Genomic DNA, 17822 nt, shown 5'->3' on the forward strand with positions numbered 1-17822 from the left:
CGAAATCAAGAAATTGCAAGTAGATAAATAGGTACCACTTCGGTGGGAAGGTAACAGCATTCCGTGTGCCTCGGTGTTTAGTCATGCCGGCCACATGACTACGGAAACGTCTTCGGACAGCGCTGGCTCTTCGGCTTTGAAACGGAGATGAGCACCGCAACCCTAGAGTCGGACTCGACTGGCTTTCGAGCAAGGAAAACCTTTACCTTTACCTTTTACCTTCTCCAATGCCTACGCCACCCTGGCTTTCATGCAGGCATCACCTAAACACAAAACATACTTTCTTCTGAAGCAGAACTTTATTCATGTACAGATCTAACCGGTTCAAATTCAAAAAGGTGAGCCAATTAAGATTCCTTTGATTGGGAGTTCAGTAGTACCTTAGAGACCAGCAAGACTTTCGGGATATGAGCTTTCGAGAGTCAAAGCTCCCTTCATCAGATACAAGTAGGAATGGAGATGTGTGAGTCCTTAAATCTCAGTCTGATGGTGAGAGGGGGGTTGCAAAGAAAGGAGTCAGGAGGCAGAGGTTCAATGCAGACGAACACTGCTACCCTCTGAAACTATTTTTAATTGGGAGATGGCCCAAAATAATATAATCAGGCCCGACTTACTACCATAGCTTTAACTGGTGCGTTCTGTGATGTCTAGTGATGAGGTTCGTTTTCAGTGTGAAGCTCTTCCCACACTCTAAGCATTAATATGGTTTCTCCCCTGTGTGGGTTCATTGATGTCCAGCGAGGTGAGAGCTCCAGTGGAAACTCTTTCCACACTCTGCGCTGATACATTTTCTCTCCCTTGTGGATCCTCTGATGCGAAGTGAGGCTTGTGCTCCATAGGAACATCTTTCCACACTCTGCACATTTATACCTCTGTTCCCCCGTATGCATTCTTTGATGGGAAATAAGGCTCAACCTGTATTGAAAGCTGTTTCCGCGCTCCAGGCACTGAAAAGGTTTCTCCCCACTGTGAATTCTTTGATGAGATGTGAGACTTGAGTTCTGACAGAGGTATTTTCCACATGCTGAGCACACCTAAGGTTTCTCACCTGTGTGAATTCTCTGATGTGTATTCAACCTTCATTTACAACTAAACATTCTTCCACAAGGAAGACAAACATGTATCTTGTTTCCTGCTTGATACTCTTGTTGAGTCAGGAATTCATCTTCCAGGTAACCAGGGGATTTAATCCTCCAAATGTCTGCTTCATCCTCCTCCTGGCTCCTGCTATAGGCCTTCCTTCCAAAGGTCTCTCCCTGCTTCCCTCTTTCCACTGACGCTCCACGTGGCTTCCTATCATTTTTCTCCTCCCCATCGCTTCCTAGCATAAAGACAGAAAGAATCAAGTTCACTGAACTGCTGCAGAGAATCAGCACACCTGAGCTCCCTCAGCTCATTCCAGTTCAGTTCCTGGCGACGACAGCTAGAAGCGGCTGGGTTGGAATTAATACACAGATTTGATGCTATCAGATATGGGCTTGGGATAGTTTGCTGCAGGGGTAATTTCGTAGATAAAGAGGTGCAGGAGCTCATTAGCATAACTTATTTGCATAACTTATTTGCATAACTTATTTGCATAACTTATTTGCATAACTTATTTGCATAACTTATTTGCATAACTTATTTGCATAACTTATTTGCATAACTTATTTGCATAACTTATTTGCATAACTTATTTGCATAACTTATTTGCATAACTTATTTGCATAACTTATTTGCATAACTTATTTGCATATGTCACACCCCCTGACATCACCAGAAGTGTGTCAGAAGGCAACACCCACCACTCAGGCTCCACTGGGCTGTTTTGGATTGCTAGCTATGGGGTGGGGGGACGTGTAGATCTGCCCTCACAGAGGAGGGAGAGCTTGTACCTGAAGGCGGGCTGGGGGGGGGCAGCTCTGCAACTTACCTGGCTGTTTCTTGCTCCTCGTGGCCCAACTGAGGGCTGCTGGGAGCAGGGGGCGGGGCTTGTTGCATGTGCGCTCCCACAGGAAATGACCCCTGGTTTGCTCAATCCAAAAAGCGTTGTTCCTCCTTGCAAGTTTGCGAACCCCCTTCAGAGTCGTCCTGCTTTGCCAATTCGTCACCAGTTGGGAATGATCTACACCAGAGGTGTCGAACTCATTTGTTACAAGGGCTGGATCTGTCATAAATGTCACTTTGTTGAGCCGGGCCACGTGTGCCATAAAACGTAATGCCAGGTACCAGAGATATAAACTGTATGAAGGACAGCAGCTGGTAAGCTCCGAGTTGGTGTATCCTCAGTGCAAGGCCCCATGGGCTGGAAGGGGGGTCCGGGGGGGGGGGTTCAGGGAAAAACATGGGCGGGCTGGAGAAGCAGCAGTGCAGCACTAGGCAGACACTCCCACAATGCTTGCCTGCTGCAGATGAGGTTGTTCCGCCATGCTGAAGCCACAATAGAGTGGCTCCCTCCAGCACTCCATCCCTTGCACCAGTTGCTTGCGGGCTGCATAAGAACCCTGGGCGGGCCGGTTCCAGCCCCCGGGCCTTATGTTTGACACCCCTGATCTACACCCACTTGGAAGGATCATTTCCTTTTCCAAAAAGACGACCCAAGAAGATCAAGGCGTCGACTGCGAAGAGAGAGAACTGAGTAATAACAACTGCTGTGAAATTACTGACACTAGCACTTTATTATATTGGTTTTAGAACTGTTTGAATGTTTTTGAATGTTGTCGTTTAAACTATTTTATGTGCATTGTAATTTTATGCTGTTCTGTGTAAACCGCCCTGAGCTGGCCTTGGCCAGGAGGGTGGGGTAGAAATTTAACCAATCAATGAATGAATCAATCAAATATGTTTTATTAGATGGTTTACTCTTCTGAGGAGCTGCGGTGGCTCAAGTGGTTAAGACACTGGGCTGTGGAAGGTCGGTAGTTCAGCAGTTTGAGACCCGAGTTGCTGCATGACGGAGTGAGCTCCCGTCTCTAGTTCCAGCTCCTGCCAACCTAGCAGTTCGAAAGCAAGAAATTGCAAGTAGATAAATAGGTACCACTTCAGTGGGAAGGTGACAGCGTTCCATGTGCCTTGGTGTTTAGTCTTGCCGGCCACATGACCACGGAAATGTCTTTGGACAGCGCTGGCTCTCCGGCTTTGAAACGGAGATGAGCACCGCAACCCTAAAGTCGGACTTGACTGGCTTTCGAGCAAGGGAACCTTTACCTTTACTTACTCTTCTGACTGAATCTCATTTTCACCCGTGGTTTGCATTGTAACATCACAATCCTTTTTCTGGGGAACTGGGCCTCCTGGTCTCTCTCTGAAATAATCACACACACACACACTTCTGCTGATTGTCACTCTCTTGTCCCACTGAATATAACACTTTGTGCATCTGACCAAGCAGGCTCTGACTCACAGGAAAAGCTTAGGCCATAGCATATGGTTGTCTTAAAGGTGCTATGAGACTCTTTTCTTGTGAGGGAGGGGACTGCTGGTTAACGATACACCACAAAGGATGTGGGAGGAGGGCAGGGAGAACCATGTAGTTACAAAAGACATCTACAGGTGCAGCTCACAGTGCACCCTAGAGGACAGTTGAAACAATAACAGCAACCGTTATGAATCAGAGTACCTCCCCCCACCCCTCAGTTCAGGCAAATAGAGATGTGTTTCTCAAGCAATCATGCCTCAGCCTCTATGCCCTGTTGTTGGCCCTCCAGAGGAACTGGTTGGCCCCCGGGTGAGACAGGAGGCTGGACTAGATGGACCACTGGTCTGATCCAGCAGGGCTCTTCTGATGTTTTTATGAAGGCCTCGGCCTCTGTGCCGTTATTGGCCCTCCAGAGGAACTGGTTGGCCCCCGTGTGAGACAGGATGCTGGAGTAGATGGACCACTGGTCTGAACCAGCAGGGCTCTTCTGATGTTCTTATGAAGGCCTTAGCCTCTGTGCCCTGTTATTGGCCCTCCAGAGGAACTGGTTGGCCACTGTATGAGACAGGATGCTGGACTGGATGGACTATTGGCCTGAACCTGCAGGGCTCTTCATGTTCTTATGAAGGCCTCGGTCTCTGTGCCCTGTTATTGGCCCTCCAGAGGAACTGGTTGGTCACTGTGTGAGACAGGATGCTGGACTGGATGGACCACTGGTCTGATCCAGCAGGGTTCTTCTTACATTCTTATTGAGGGGATTGCTGAAGAACAAAATAGTTTCTTATAGGGTCGTTTTCACAGACATGTTGGATTTTCCTGTTCTTTGTACCCTGGTTCTGTGAAACTGTTTTTGGAGGCCATCGTTCCCCCCCCTTCTCCCCCCCCCCAGCTTTGCAGAACCCTATACTCTGTGACTGGCCACACTGGGTGGATTTCTTGGTCCACACAAGGCCAACCTTTATATGTAAAGATCTAGCTTTTTGGGGGGTAGGGTTCCTCACAAAACTTTAACCAAAATCTAAAACTTTTGTTGACATTAGAACAAAGTTTGAGTCCACCTTTAAGACCAACAAATTTTAATTCTGGTTATAAGCTTTCGTGCGCATGCCCACTTCATCTGAACCACCCAACTTTCTCAGTAACAGCCTCAGATAGAAAATGGAAACAAGTTCAGTTTTATTACTGCAAGTGTAATTAGGGCACAAATGAACAAAGAAAAGGTTTCTAGGCTAAATCTGGCATTCATCAAGCTCTCTCAGTGATAACCAGAACATCTGCTTCGATATCTAATTGCTACTATTTAGTTGATTTCAAATTTCTACCCCATCTTCTAACAAATGCAGGCTTCCATGTTCACAAAATAAACTGAGAACAGTGCTAGTACTTACACGAACCGTAATACATTAAAAGAGCATAGTGACACACACACACAATTCCTCCCCCCCCAACAAAAAAACCCCCAAGAAACTGAGCTGTACACTAAAATGCCCCTTAATTAAGTAAATCAAAAGGAACCAAACAGCTAAGACATTGGGGTGCGGGGTGATATGCAGTTTCTGGAAATGTGCTTGACCACTGAGTTTCAGAGTGACTAGGTGAGAGCAAGATGGCATTTGAGGGCTTCCCTTGATGGGTTCTCAAGTCAGTCAAGATGTGCTCTCAGCCCGAAACATTTTCTACCCTCCCAGCATTTGTGCATCCTCTCCACCACGCATATTGTCTGATGACTCACAAGGTTTGATGTCCTACCAGTTTTTACCATCATCGGAACACTGGTGAGGTCTCTCCCTGTATGGGTTCTCTGATGCAAGACGCAGCTTCTGCTTGGAATGGAAACACACCTGAAGCTGCCTTATACTTCGCCCATCAAGATCAGCGTTACCCTACTCAGACTGGCAGCAGCTCTCCAGGATCTTAAGTCGAGGTCTTTCCAATTACCTACTGCCAGCTCCTTTAACCAGAGATGCCAGGGACTGAACTAAGGACCTGGTATATTCAAAGGAGCCCTACCCCTCTCCTTGAGAAGGTGTAATTCCCGTTGTTGCGGTTTTCTTACTGTTCACTTTTGTTTCTTCTCATTTTCTTTACTGTATTCATTTCTGTTTCCACTGGTTTCAATAGAAAACATATTTCTGGATCTCCTCTCTGTGTTCATCCCAAATCAGATGATATGGACACCCCACAGCTTGAACACTGGCGTGGTTAAGAATGAAAAGGCCTGCCTCCAAGTCTCCACTCAGCCATGAAGGTGAGAACTCTCTTGGCCTAGACTACCTGCCAGGGATGTTGTGAAGATTAAAAACAAGGAGGGGTGAACCAAATACTGCACCCTGAGCTACTTGAAGGCTGGTATAAAAAATAACAATAACTTGCACACAGATTTTGGATAACAGCAATTATATATATTACACAGTATATATCCCCTCACCCACGGGATATTTAAGATAGTTTAAGGGTGACATAGCTCCAATTTTACAGGGAATTAAAACAAAAGTTCCTCTGTGTGTGTGTGTGTGTGTTTAAACAAAACAGATGCTAGATTTGAACCCAGGACTACCTTAGGCCCTAACAAGATTTTCAGGGTATGAGCTTTCAACAGTTTGATGAAGGGAGTTTTGACTTTCGGAAGCTCATATCCCAAAAATCGTGTTGGTCTCTAAGAAGGAAAAGAAGAGACTGGATTTATACCTTGCCCTTCATTCGGAGTCTCAGTGCGGCTTACAAACTCCTTTCCCTTCCCCTCCCAACAATAGACACCCTGTGAGGTAGGTGGGGCTGAGAGAGCTCTGACAGAAACTGCTCTTTTTCAAGGAGGAGGAGGAGATTGGATTTATACCCCGCCCTTCACTACCCAAAGGAGTCTCAGAGCGGCTTACAAACTCCTTTCCCTCCCCCTCCCCACAACAGACACCCTGTGAGGTAGGCAGGGCTGAGAGAGCTCTGACAGAAACTGCTCTTTTTCAAGAACAGCTCTGACAGAACTATGGCTTGCCCAAGGTCATGCCAGCAGCTGCAAGTGGAAGAGTGGGGAATCAAACCCAGTTCTCCCAGATTAGAGTCCGCGCACTTAGCCACTACACCAAACTGGCTCTCTAAAGTGTGCTGATCTAGCTGTTGGGACTGTAGACCAACGTGGCTATTCTCTAAAACTATCAAAATGGATGTTGTTACACTCAGGAAGCCATCCATGAAAAGCATGTGCTTGGAGGGATCTGTACCCCCTATGGGGATTCCTGCATGCCAGACTGGGCAGAGGCAGTTACGTGAAATTTCCGGAAGGCAGGCAACAGTACAGAGTAGGCAGAGGGAGGCATTTTCAGTGCAATCCTAACAACAGTTTCCTGGGAGTAAGCCTCTTTGAATAGATTGGAGTAGGAGTCTGAGCAGACCTGCTTAGGACTGCTCTCTTGGTCTCCGCGATAATGTAAGCTACCTCCACAAATAACACGTAATCCATCTCACAAAGCAGCTGCCTGTCCGGGGGTCACCACAGACCCGGCACGCCCGGCCTTGTCTTGGGGGTCCACTGAAGCTGCAGAGTCTGAGGGGTTGGAAGAAGTTGGATACATCAAGGGCCAGGACGAGAGATGCAATCGCCACAAGCCAGGGTGAGAAAGAGTCAGAGGCCGTCATTGACTGAAGGGGCCAATCCGGGAGTTGAGGGTGACCGGAGGGTCGAGGGGTGGGAAAGGGAAGACAGCGTCAGGCCCAGTGTCCTGGTTGCCTGTCCAAACGCATCAGGGCAGGGAAGGGTGGTGGGGCGGCGGATGTGCTACCCACCCCGCCCGATGCAGAGGTAACAAGTGGCAGGAGGAGATGGGAGCAGGCTCTGGAATTAGGAAACGGGCTGGCCCGTTGGCTTCCCTCCAATGAGAAGGAGCAGGGATTGGGTCTGGAGGCGGAAGCTGGGCTGGGGGCACTGGATTTAAAGGGAAGCAGATCGACTGGCCAGGAAGAGCCCCCAATGCTATTTGTGCTCGTAAGTTCCAAAGAGAAGGATCGGGCGTCATTTCCTGCAGGAGCGCACAGGAGCGGAGCTCTGGCAGTAAAGAGCCCAGGGGGCGGGCACATGTCACAAGCCCTGCCCCCTGCTCACAGCAGCCCTCAGTCAGAGCAAGAAGCAGCCAGGTAAGCTGCAGAGCCCCCCCCCCCGGCCCCCTGGTCCAAAACAGTCCAGTGGCACCTTTAAGACCAAGTTTTATTCAGGTACAAGCTCTCCCTCCTCTGTGAGGACAGATCTGCACGTCCCCCCTCCCCCGATAGCTAGCAATCCAAAACAGTCCAGTGGAGCCTGAGCGGTGAATGTTGCCTTCTGACACACTTCCGGTGATGTCAGGGGGTGTGGCATACGCAAATAAGTTATGCTAATGAGTTGTGCTAATGAGCACCTGCACCTCTTTTTCTACGAAATGACCCCTGCAAAGGACAGAGTCCAGGAGTGAGAGAGGAGGAACCAGGTGGTTTCAAACCCCCTCCCCTCACAGTGTTCCGAGGCTGTGTCAGCTGTTTCTCAAAAGAAATCAAGGCCTGGAGCAACCCAAACCCTCTGCCCTCAGATCTAGGGAATCTGGGGCCTGACACTACCCTTCCCCCCAAGTCATCTCTCAAGGAGAAGTAAACAGTGCAGCAATACCCACAACCTCCTCATCCTTCACAATCCTGCTCCCATCATCTCACAGATAAGCCGACTCCATAAACTGCACTCTCTCCCCACCAGCCAGCCAGTTTGATGTAGTGGTTAGGAGCAGCGGACTCTAATCTGGGAGAACCGGGTTTGATTCCCCACTCCTCCACATGCAGCTGCTGGTGTGACCTTGAGTCAGTCATAAGTTCTGTCAGAGCTGTTCTCTCAAGGGCAGTTCTCGAGAGAGCTCTCTCAGTCCCACCTCCCTCACAGGCTATGTTCCCTCTAAGCTGAGTCAGTGTGAGCTAGCTCGCAGTTTTTTAGCCTCTGGCTCACACATTTTTGTTCTAGCTCAGGAAGGAGGGCTCCAGAGCAAACTAATTTATGCAGTAGCCAAATTGTTCGCTCACAACTTTAATGCCAGTAGCTCACAAAGTAGAATTTTTGCTCACAAGACTCCACAGGGTGCCTGTTGTGGGGAGGGAAAGGGAAAGGAGATTGTAAGCCACTCTGAGACTCTTTCAGGTAGTGAACGGCGGGGTATAAATCCAGTCTCTTCTTCTTCTTCTAAATATACACACATGAAGATGCCTTACAATGAATCATACCCTTGGTCCATCAAGGTTAGTCTCATCCAGTGTTCCCTCTAAGCTGAGTTAGTGTGAGCTAGCTCACAGTTTTTTAGCCTCCGTCTCACACCTTTTTGTCTTAGCTCAGGAAGGAGGGCTCCAGAGCAGACTAATTGATGCAGCAGCCAAATCGCTCCTGCTCACAACTTGAATGCCAGTCGCTCACAAAGTAGAACTTTTGCTCACAAGACTCCACAGCTTAGAGGGAGTGTTGGCCGTAAGTCAAGTCACCCCCTTCTAGGCCTACTGAACTGCTTTGGCAATGGCCCAGGCTGGCCTGATCTTGTTAGATCTTGGAAGCTAAGCAGGGTCAGCCCTGGTCAGTATGTGGATGGGAGACCACCAAGGAAGTCCAGGAGACCCTACAAAGGGGCGATCTGTCTCCCGTTTCCAGAGGGAAGGGTTGCAGAGAAAGGCCTGGGTGCAGTGTTCCCTCTAAGCTGAGTTAGTGTGAGCCAGCTCACCGTTTTTTAGCTCACCCATTTTTGTCTTTGCTCAGGAAGGAGGGCTCCAGAGCAAACTAGTTCATGCAGTAGCCAAATGGCTCGCTCACAACTTTAATGCCGGTAGCTCGCAAAGTAGAATTTCTGCCCACAAGACTCCACAGCTTAGAGCAAACTAATGTATGCAGTAGCCAAATCACTCGCTCACAACTTCAATGCCAGTAGCTTGCAAAGTAGAATTTTTACTCACAAGACTCCACTGCTTGGAGGGGGCACTGGTCTCATCTACCAAGAGTGGAAGCAGCTTCTGCAGGGTCTCAGGCAGAGGTCTTTCACATCCCCTGTTGCCTGGTTCTTTCTAGCTAGAGATACTGGAGATCGAACCTGGGACCTTCTACACGGTGCCCCTCCCCAGGGGCTGAAATACATGTGCTTGTTCAGAACCTGGGCACGGAGCAATGCCTGCCTGTACCTTGCTATCTCCTGATCAATAACCACTGCTCCCTCCTGCATCCGCCAGGTGCTGCTGATCAGACAATAAGGGACACTCTGCGCACTCTGGATGCTCCAGCTGAAATACACAATCTGCCACTCTGCTCCAGCCAGTCCAGTACAGAGGCAGCAGCACCTCATCCTGCTAAATCTGGCTCCGGATAAAACCGTGTTAACACTGTCCTGTGCATCATCTTATTATTAGTCACCCCCCCAGTTCCTACAGGCTTCCCTTTGGCAATGCCTAATGCCCCCATCCCCTGTATCCTCCATCGCGGCTTGCTGCGGATCAAGAGCAGGGGTGCTGAGAGTCATCTAGAGTCACCTGGGTCTCTTCTCTCTCTCTCTGCAATTGAGCCAATCCCTAAGCAGACTCAGCAGAGGGAAAGCTACTGGATCCCGCATCGCCCGCCCGGGCATGAACCAGCACGGAGTTATGGTGGGTCCTGAGGTGGTTCAGCATGCCGGAATTGGTGAGGTGCCCTAGCGCCTTCCCCCGACTGATCTCCTTCGCACACAGAAGACACTCAACTAACCGAGGGTCCTCCTTCAAGTGGAAGTGCTCCCAGACAGCGGACTTGCGCCGTTTCTCCCCCTGCCTCCCACTGGCGCTGGTGGCTTTGGGCTCTGAGGGAGGGGCAGGGCAAAGAGGCCAAGGGGGCTCATCATCTACATGAGGAGGCTTCTCCCAGGGCGACCCCTTGGCCACCAAAAGATCCAGAGAAGCCGCTCGGCTGTCTATAACAGGTGAACTTGGGGCAGCTGGGAACGTTAGAGCAAGATCAGCTTCCTCCTCTTGTTCCAGGATGTTCCCCTTATCAAGGGGGAAGCCCCCCAACCCCGGATCTAAAGACCCCTCTTTCTCCTGCTCCAGTTTCCCCAGGGGATGAACTCCAGTTGGCTTGCTGGTCCCGGGAGCAGACAGCTGACTGAAGCCCTTTCGACATTCTGAGCACTGAGAAGGTGCATCCCCTGGGTGGTTTCTAAGATGCAGACCGACTGGCACATTCTCAAAGAAGCTCTTTCCACACTTTGAACACTTATAGGGGCCTTTTTGTGCATGAACTTTTCGGTGTGCACTCAGGCTGGTGCTGTGACGGAAGGCCTTCCCACACACCAGGCACGTAAAGGGCTCTGTTCTCGTGTGGAGTTTTTGATGCGCACTCAGGGTTGTGCTGTGGCAGAAGCTCTTCCCACACTCCAAGCAGGTAAATGGCTCCTTCCTTGCATGGAGTTTTCTATGTGCACTCAGACTGGTGCTGTGGCAAAAGCTCTTTCCACACTCCAGGCATTTATATGGCCTTTCCCCCGTATGGATCCTTTGATGGGAAGTAAGACGTGTGCTGTGACTGAAGCTCTTCCCGCACTCTAGGCATTTATAAGGTTTCTCCCCTAAGTGCATTCTTTGATGTCTAACGAGGCATGTACTCAGCCGAAAGCTTTTCCCACACTCCAAGCATTGATAGGGTTTCTCTCCTGTATGGATCCGTTGATGTGAAATCAAGCTTGTGGTGCGACTGAAGCTCTTTCCACATTCTGAACACCGATAGGGTTTCTCCCCTGTGTGGATTCTCTGATGCTCTGTCAGGTATGCACTGAGAGTGAAGCTCTTTCCGCACTCCAAGCACTGATAAGGTCTCTTCCCAGTGTGAATTCTCTGATGTGAGCTGCGGCTTGTGCTCAGACGGAAGCTCTTCCCACACTCCAAGCATTTGTATGGTTTCTCCCCCGTGTGGAGTCTTTGATGTGAAGTGAGGTGTGTGTTGTGACGGAATCGCTTCCCACACTGCAGGCATTGGAAGGGCTTCTCCCCAGTGTGCATCCTTTGGTGGGAAGCAAGGCCTGTGCTTTGAGTGAAGGTCTTTCCACACTCCAGGCATTTATATGGTTTCTCACCCGTGTGAATCCTTTGATGCACTGTCAGGTTTGCAGCCCGACTAAAACTCTTTCTGCACACCAAACACTCATACGGTTTCTCACCTGTGTGGGTTCGGGAATGTGTCTCCAGCTTTGATTTACAACTGAATATTTTTCCACAGGAAGGGCACTGATAGTTTCCTTTCCCTGTGGGGTACTCTTGATGGATCAGAGTTTCACGGAAGTCATTGCTTTGACAAACAGCAGGGGCATTAATCCAGTTCTCTGCTTCATCTCCAGCCTGCCTCCCAGATCCTTCTTCGGTTCCGAAATTCCCATCCTCTTCTGCAGGCTCAGCCTTTTCTGATGACGCTTCACACAGATTCCTGTCATTCGTATTACCCTGTCCATCACCAGCTGAAATGAAAAAGACCGGCTGGATTACAAGGGAGAAAACGATAATAAGCATTTATTCAGAAAGAAACCCCTACCTCAACGCACCAGAGAATCAGTATAAATGTAATTTATTTATTTATTTATTTTAATCTGTTATTTGTATTTATACCCCGCCTTGCCTGACAAGCAGGTTTAAGGCGGCTAACAGGATTAAATAACATGACAAAAAATTAAAACAATTAATACCATATCAGTTAAAACAAATGAACAACAACAATTACAGAACCAACTATGGCGGTAATCTAATCAAATCCCAAAATAGGGGTAGTAACTAGCGGAGACTCTGGCCAGAAGATGGTCTAAATTCGGCCAGAAGATGTTCCAGGGCACACCCCTCAGTGGCGGCCCCTAATTGAATGCCTGGCAGAAGAGCACTGTTTTACAGGCCCTGCGGAACTGTGAGAGGTCCTGCAGGGCCCTGATGTTCTCTAGGAGCTCGTTCCACCAGTATGGGGCCGCCACTGAGAAAGCCCTGGTTCTGGAAGTATTCAGCCTGGCTTCTTTTGGATTCCTTAATCCACTGCAATATGATTTCTAATTAAGAACATAAGAGAACCCAATGTTGGATCAGGCCAATAGCCCATCAAGTCCAACACTCTGTCACACAGTAATTTGATCATGTGAAATAAAGTCAGATAGGCACCCTGGAAAACAGCAGCTTTTGCCAGAGTGGAAGTGGAACGTGCTCTCTTATGGTGAGGCTCCAGCAACAGACTGAAATAACAAAGTCATCCCAACAATGTTTTCAACCAAAGAGCTCAGAGAGCACACTGAAACCAGTTCAGCCTCATGACATGCCAATGTGGTGTAGTGGTCAGGGTGTCTGGGATTCTGTGAGACCCCAGGTTCGAATCCCCACCCTGCCATAGAAGCTTGCTGGGTGACCTCGGGCCAGACACACACAGTCAGCCTGACCTACCTCACAGGATGTTTGTAAGGATAAAAGAAGAGAGGAGAACCATGTAAGCCACGTCGAATCCCCATTGGGGAGAATGGTGGGATAGAAATAAAATAAGGTGAATAAATTCTATTTATTTATTATTTTCAGTTTGTATCCCACCTTACCAGGAAACGTTCATACTGCTCCACAGAGTTTTCTCACCAACACTGTTTAAATTCGCCTATCCATAAAGTCGTCTAGCCATATTTATTTATTTATTTATATTTATTTTTGAGATTTCTATGCCGCCCTACCCGATGGCTCAGGGCGGCTAACAACGTTTAAAAATTGAGTACAATAAAACACTGTTACACATATAGTAAAATCTGGTGCTACAAAAACCTACATAGAATTACACAAAACACAGCAACCCACATTTAGCAGCTCGTATTCTTAAAGGCGAGAGCGCCAGGAGCAGTTTTTCACAGCACAGTCGGGCAACATCTGCTCCCCAAGATGTGATAGATGGATAATATCGTCACGGTGGTGGTATAGCGACGGCTCCTACCCAAAGGCCTGGTGGAAGAGCACCCGCTTACAGGCCCTGCGGAACTGCATAAGGTCCCGCAGGGCCCGGATCTTCTCTGGGATCTCCCCCGGGAGCTCATTCCACCAGGCAGGAGCCGCCACCGAAAACGCCCTAGATCTAGTATGGGCCAGCCTCACAGCTCGGGGGCCTGGAACGTCATCCTGCCCTTCCTCCAAGCTCAGGGTGAGGTCAGTGGTTCTCCCCCATCCTCCATTTTCTTTTTACCACAACCCTGTAAGGAAGCTGTCGTGGAATTAGGGCTGGACTGAGCCTCAGTCCTCGGCTAAAACTCTGCACAACCTCCGGCACACCTATGATACTTTCATTTCTATAGTAACTAACTTGTATAGTTGAAGCTTTGGTTCTGTTTCCCAAGAGGCTTCAGGCCGCTGCTATGTGCTGTGTGTGGCCTTCAGGATATCACTGTACACGACTCTCCCTGACATGACTTTCGCTTTCTGGGAATGTTTATGCTTCGCTAAACTCTAAATAGATAAGAGTATCAGAAACTAGATTCCTTGATTCTGTGAGTCACTCTGGCTTAACCCAGCTTCCCTTGACTTTCCTGACCCCGGAGATAGAAAGAAAGGGCTGACTTTGTTGCATATACCAGATGTATGTCAAATACTCATCACAGACTTGACTGATAACAGTAGCTTCTATGAGTGAAAAAGAATACTTAATGTCTGATTTTAGTCTTGTTCCTGTTTGTTCTGATAAACTACCCTCAGTTATGGGTCTTGGCAGAACAACCAAGGATATCCCTGATAGAATCAAAAGTGCACTATTTATGTATTGGGGTTGTGCTGAGATATTCTGTGCTGAATATTGAAATGCTACGATAATGTTTTCTGACTAAAGAGTGTGTAATGGGATAAACTGAGTTTTGGTTTACAACATCTCTCTCTCTCTCTCGTTCGATGCAAAACTGAACATTAAAAGATTCCTGCCCCCTCATTTCCCCAACAGAAGCTTAGGCTGGAAGCAAATGCCTAGTTCAAGATCATACAATAAACTTCAAGGCTCACTGAACTTGGGTCTCCCTTGTCTACACCACACTAGCTCCACTCACATTATCCATATTTGATGAGTATACAGATTATCTGCAACCCGCCTCACGAGAATGTGTGCAAAGTCACAGATTATGAATTAATGTAACTCAAAAGGCCTGGAGCTTTGGTGTGAGCTGTTATTAGTATCCTGATGTCTTGGGGTCTGCAGCTCTCCAGAGGAAGGGGATCTTCATGGAAAAGGACACTGGAAAATATCCAGGGGGCCTGAGGAGGTAGCCCGGAGCAGCAAAAGACATCTGCTGAGACAACAGGTCAGTCTGGCCTAGAGGAAATGAAAAGCATGCCAAAAACGACCACCACCACCCTCAGAGGGCCGCATTTTTACTCAAAGGGTCCTCCCACCCACAGAAGCAAATACCTTCGTCAGGGTCCTGGAAAAAAGGATCTTCTTCGAGCCAGGTAATGAGGTCAGGTTTGGGAAATGCAAATACTTCTGCGGAGGAAATGAATACGAGTTATTATTATTATTAATAATAATAATAATAATAATAATATACTTTATTGTCATTGTACATAGTACAACGAAATTAAGATGCAATCATTTTGGTGATCTACAACCATACTCATATACACTCACACAACCATTCACAACCATCCCATAACTCCCTTAAGGTTCACATTGCAACTTAAACCACCAATGTCACCCAAATTCCAATTTCATACAGCATTTAAAGCAATAATAGCTCTCGAATAAAAACTATTTTTTAATCTGTTTGTCCTTGTTTTAATTGTCCTATATCTTCTACCCGAAGACAACAGTTCAAACAGGGAGTGTTCAGGGTGTGACAAATCCTGCAGAATGTTCTTTGCTTTTTTCAAACATCGAGAACTATACAATTCCTCCAGGAACGGGAGAGGGCAGCCAATAATCTTCTGGGCTATGATGATAACTCTCTGGAGTGCTTTCCTATCCCATAATAAGTTACTGTAGCTATTGCAAAAATGTACACGAATTCCAAAGTAGCCTGTTTCCCGCCCATCCGAAAGGGAAGCACCCTCTCCCCCCATTGTTTTTCTTCTTCTTAACTTCTGCATGCAGGTTTGCAGCCAACAAGACCGAGCTGCTGGGTTCACAATGCATCTCTCTGGCATTGTTCAGGATAATTCCACTGGTCCTGAAACATGGACTGACACACCAGTTAAGAAAGCTGAAAGACCATCCCTTCTTTTAAGGCAGACAGATCTTGGATATCTGAGCAGAGATAAATGGGGTGGAGGAGGCATTCTATGGAACGCAGTGCCACAAGATATGGTAGTGGCCACTTATTTATGTGGGGGGGATGAACTGGGCAACTTCACAGGGGACAGGTCCATTCGTTACAATAATGAAATGGAACCTCCATGTTCACGAGGCAGTCTACCTGTGAATGCTGGCGCTGGGGTACAGGCAAAGAATGGGAGGACACTGTAGTAGGCCTCCTAAAGCCACTGATGGAAGAGGATGCTGTACCCACTGATGTGATCTAGCAGGACTCTTAAATTCTTACGTACATAATAAGGCCTGCCTTGATTAACCGAGAAGAAGCGGTCCTTACCCAGAGAGACCACGTTCCCATAATTCTCCAGCATGACTTCCCTGTAGAGAGATTTCTGGCCCGGATCCAGCAGAATCCACTCTTCTTCAGTGAAATACACAGCCACCTCCTGGAAACTCACCGAAGTCTTAAATAAATGGACATACGTATGGTTTCGAGCCGTCTCTTCAGCATTCCGGAGGGTCACCACCTTTAAAAACAAAACAAAAGCATATGAGCAGAGCTCCCTTCCCAAACAGGACCTAAAGGGCAGATCACCCCTGAGACCAGGAAAGAAAATGCTTCCCTGAGATGGAGCCCATCAGTCCTCTGCACTTCAGGCTGCTCATCCAGCGCCGCAGCGGTGCCAAGAACAGTGCGCTGCCTGCACCGTGGTCAAGGGGCAGATGCGTCCGGTAGCCATTTGCGTGAAGAGAGGCTGGATTCTGTGCCATGCACTGGCCTAGTCTGCATGGCAGCAGGGACACTGCCACCCACCGAAGCGGCCATTTAAAGGGCACCCCTCCTCCACAGTCCACTTATCAAGGGCTGGGGCAATGTGGAGCTGCACACTGCAGATGGACTGGCATTTGCATCAAAAACCCTTCACGCATGCGCAACAGGCTACGGATGCAACGCTTCTTCCCCACGTACAATCCTGGCTGGCTGTGAGGCCTGTTTGTGTCTGCCTCTCTGCCTCCTGGGCTCCTGTTCAGAGAAGCCAGCAGGTAAGGAGAGAAGCGAGTAGGAGATGCTGTGGCTTCAGCCCTTCACTGAAGGGTGCCTGCTCCTAGGTGAAGGGGAGGGGCATGGTCCAGAAAGGGCTCAGGAGGAAATGTCCCCTTGCCCCAGGCGTTTCTGTCACATGAGGCCAAGGCACAATCAAAAAAGAAGGGATTGGATTTATACCCTGCCCTTCACTACCCAAAGGTGTCTCAGAGAGGCTTACAAACTCCTTTCCCTCCCCCTCCCCACAACAGACACCCTGTAAAAGAAGAAGAAGAAGAGATTGGATTTATACCCCGCCCTTCACTACCCAAAGGAGTCTCAGAGCGGCTTACAAACTCCTCTCCCTTCCCCTCCCCACAACAGGCACCCTGTGAGGTAGGCGGAGCTGAGAGAGCTCTGACAGAAACGGCTCTTTTTCAAGAACAGCTCTTATCAGAACTATGGCTTGCCCAAGGTCATCCAGCCAGGTGCAAGTGGAGGAGTGGAGAATCAAACCCGGTTCTCCCAGATTAGAGTCCGCACATTTAACCACTACACCAAACTGTCAAAGGGAGGCTGCTGCTGACACAAGGGAAGTTCTTGAGGACATGCAATAGTTCATAATGTGTAACTGAACTCAAGTCACAGATAGTTCCAGGTGGTCAGCCGTGTTGGTCTGAAGCAGCAGAACAAATCTAGAGTCCCGTGGCACCTTTAAGACCGACAAAGGTTTATTCAAGGTAATGGGTTTTCGTGGGCACACATGCTTTTTCAAATACATTGGAAAGGAAGGTAGGAGTTCAAACTCAGACAAAGGCTGAACAGCAAATTACCATGTAACATGATGAAGATATGTGAAGACAAAACTAAATAACAAGTTAAGGTTATAAGGTTTTGATTTAATTAAGGGGGGACAGAACAGTAAAATAATAAATATGTCAAAATAGGGGATAAATGTTTGAAGGTATCTTTTCCTAACTGTATCTCAGTTTACTTCCCACAATTAGAAAAGACAAGAAAGAAGACCCGCGAAACTCGCGGGGGGCGGGAAGCTCACAACTCAGCGGCCGGAGGAGGAACCAGCAGGAGCAGGTAAAATTCCCCCCCATCCCGCCGATTCCTCCCCCGTCTCCTCCACCCCCGATTTTCCCCCCTTCCCT

The 17822-nt window shown here is 48.3% G+C and overlaps 1 long non-coding RNA gene and 1 pseudogene across 1 annotated transcript in view; both read right to left on the reverse strand.

Annotated features, from left to right (window-relative positions):
• Nucleotides 1–613: 613 nt before the first annotated feature.
• The window catches only part of LOC107118286, a 28446-nt pseudogene continuing 11237 nt past the window's right edge, over nucleotides 614–17822 (reverse strand).
• Nucleotides 16127–17822, reverse strand: part of LOC107118295 — a 5846-nt gene continuing 4150 nt past the window's right edge. Inside the window, exon 3 of the long non-coding RNA XR_001482761.1 lies at nucleotides 16127–16165. This is a non-coding gene — a long non-coding RNA (uncharacterized LOC107118295). The remainder of the gene's footprint in view (nucleotides 16166–17822) is intronic.

The sequence above is a fragment of the Gekko japonicus genome, unplaced genomic scaffold, assembly GCF_001447785.1.
Source record: "Gekko japonicus isolate JY-2015 unplaced genomic scaffold, Gekko_japonicus_V1.1 scaffold884, whole genome shotgun sequence".
Lineage (NCBI taxonomy): Eukaryota > Metazoa > Chordata > Lepidosauria > Squamata > Gekkonidae > Gekko > Gekko japonicus.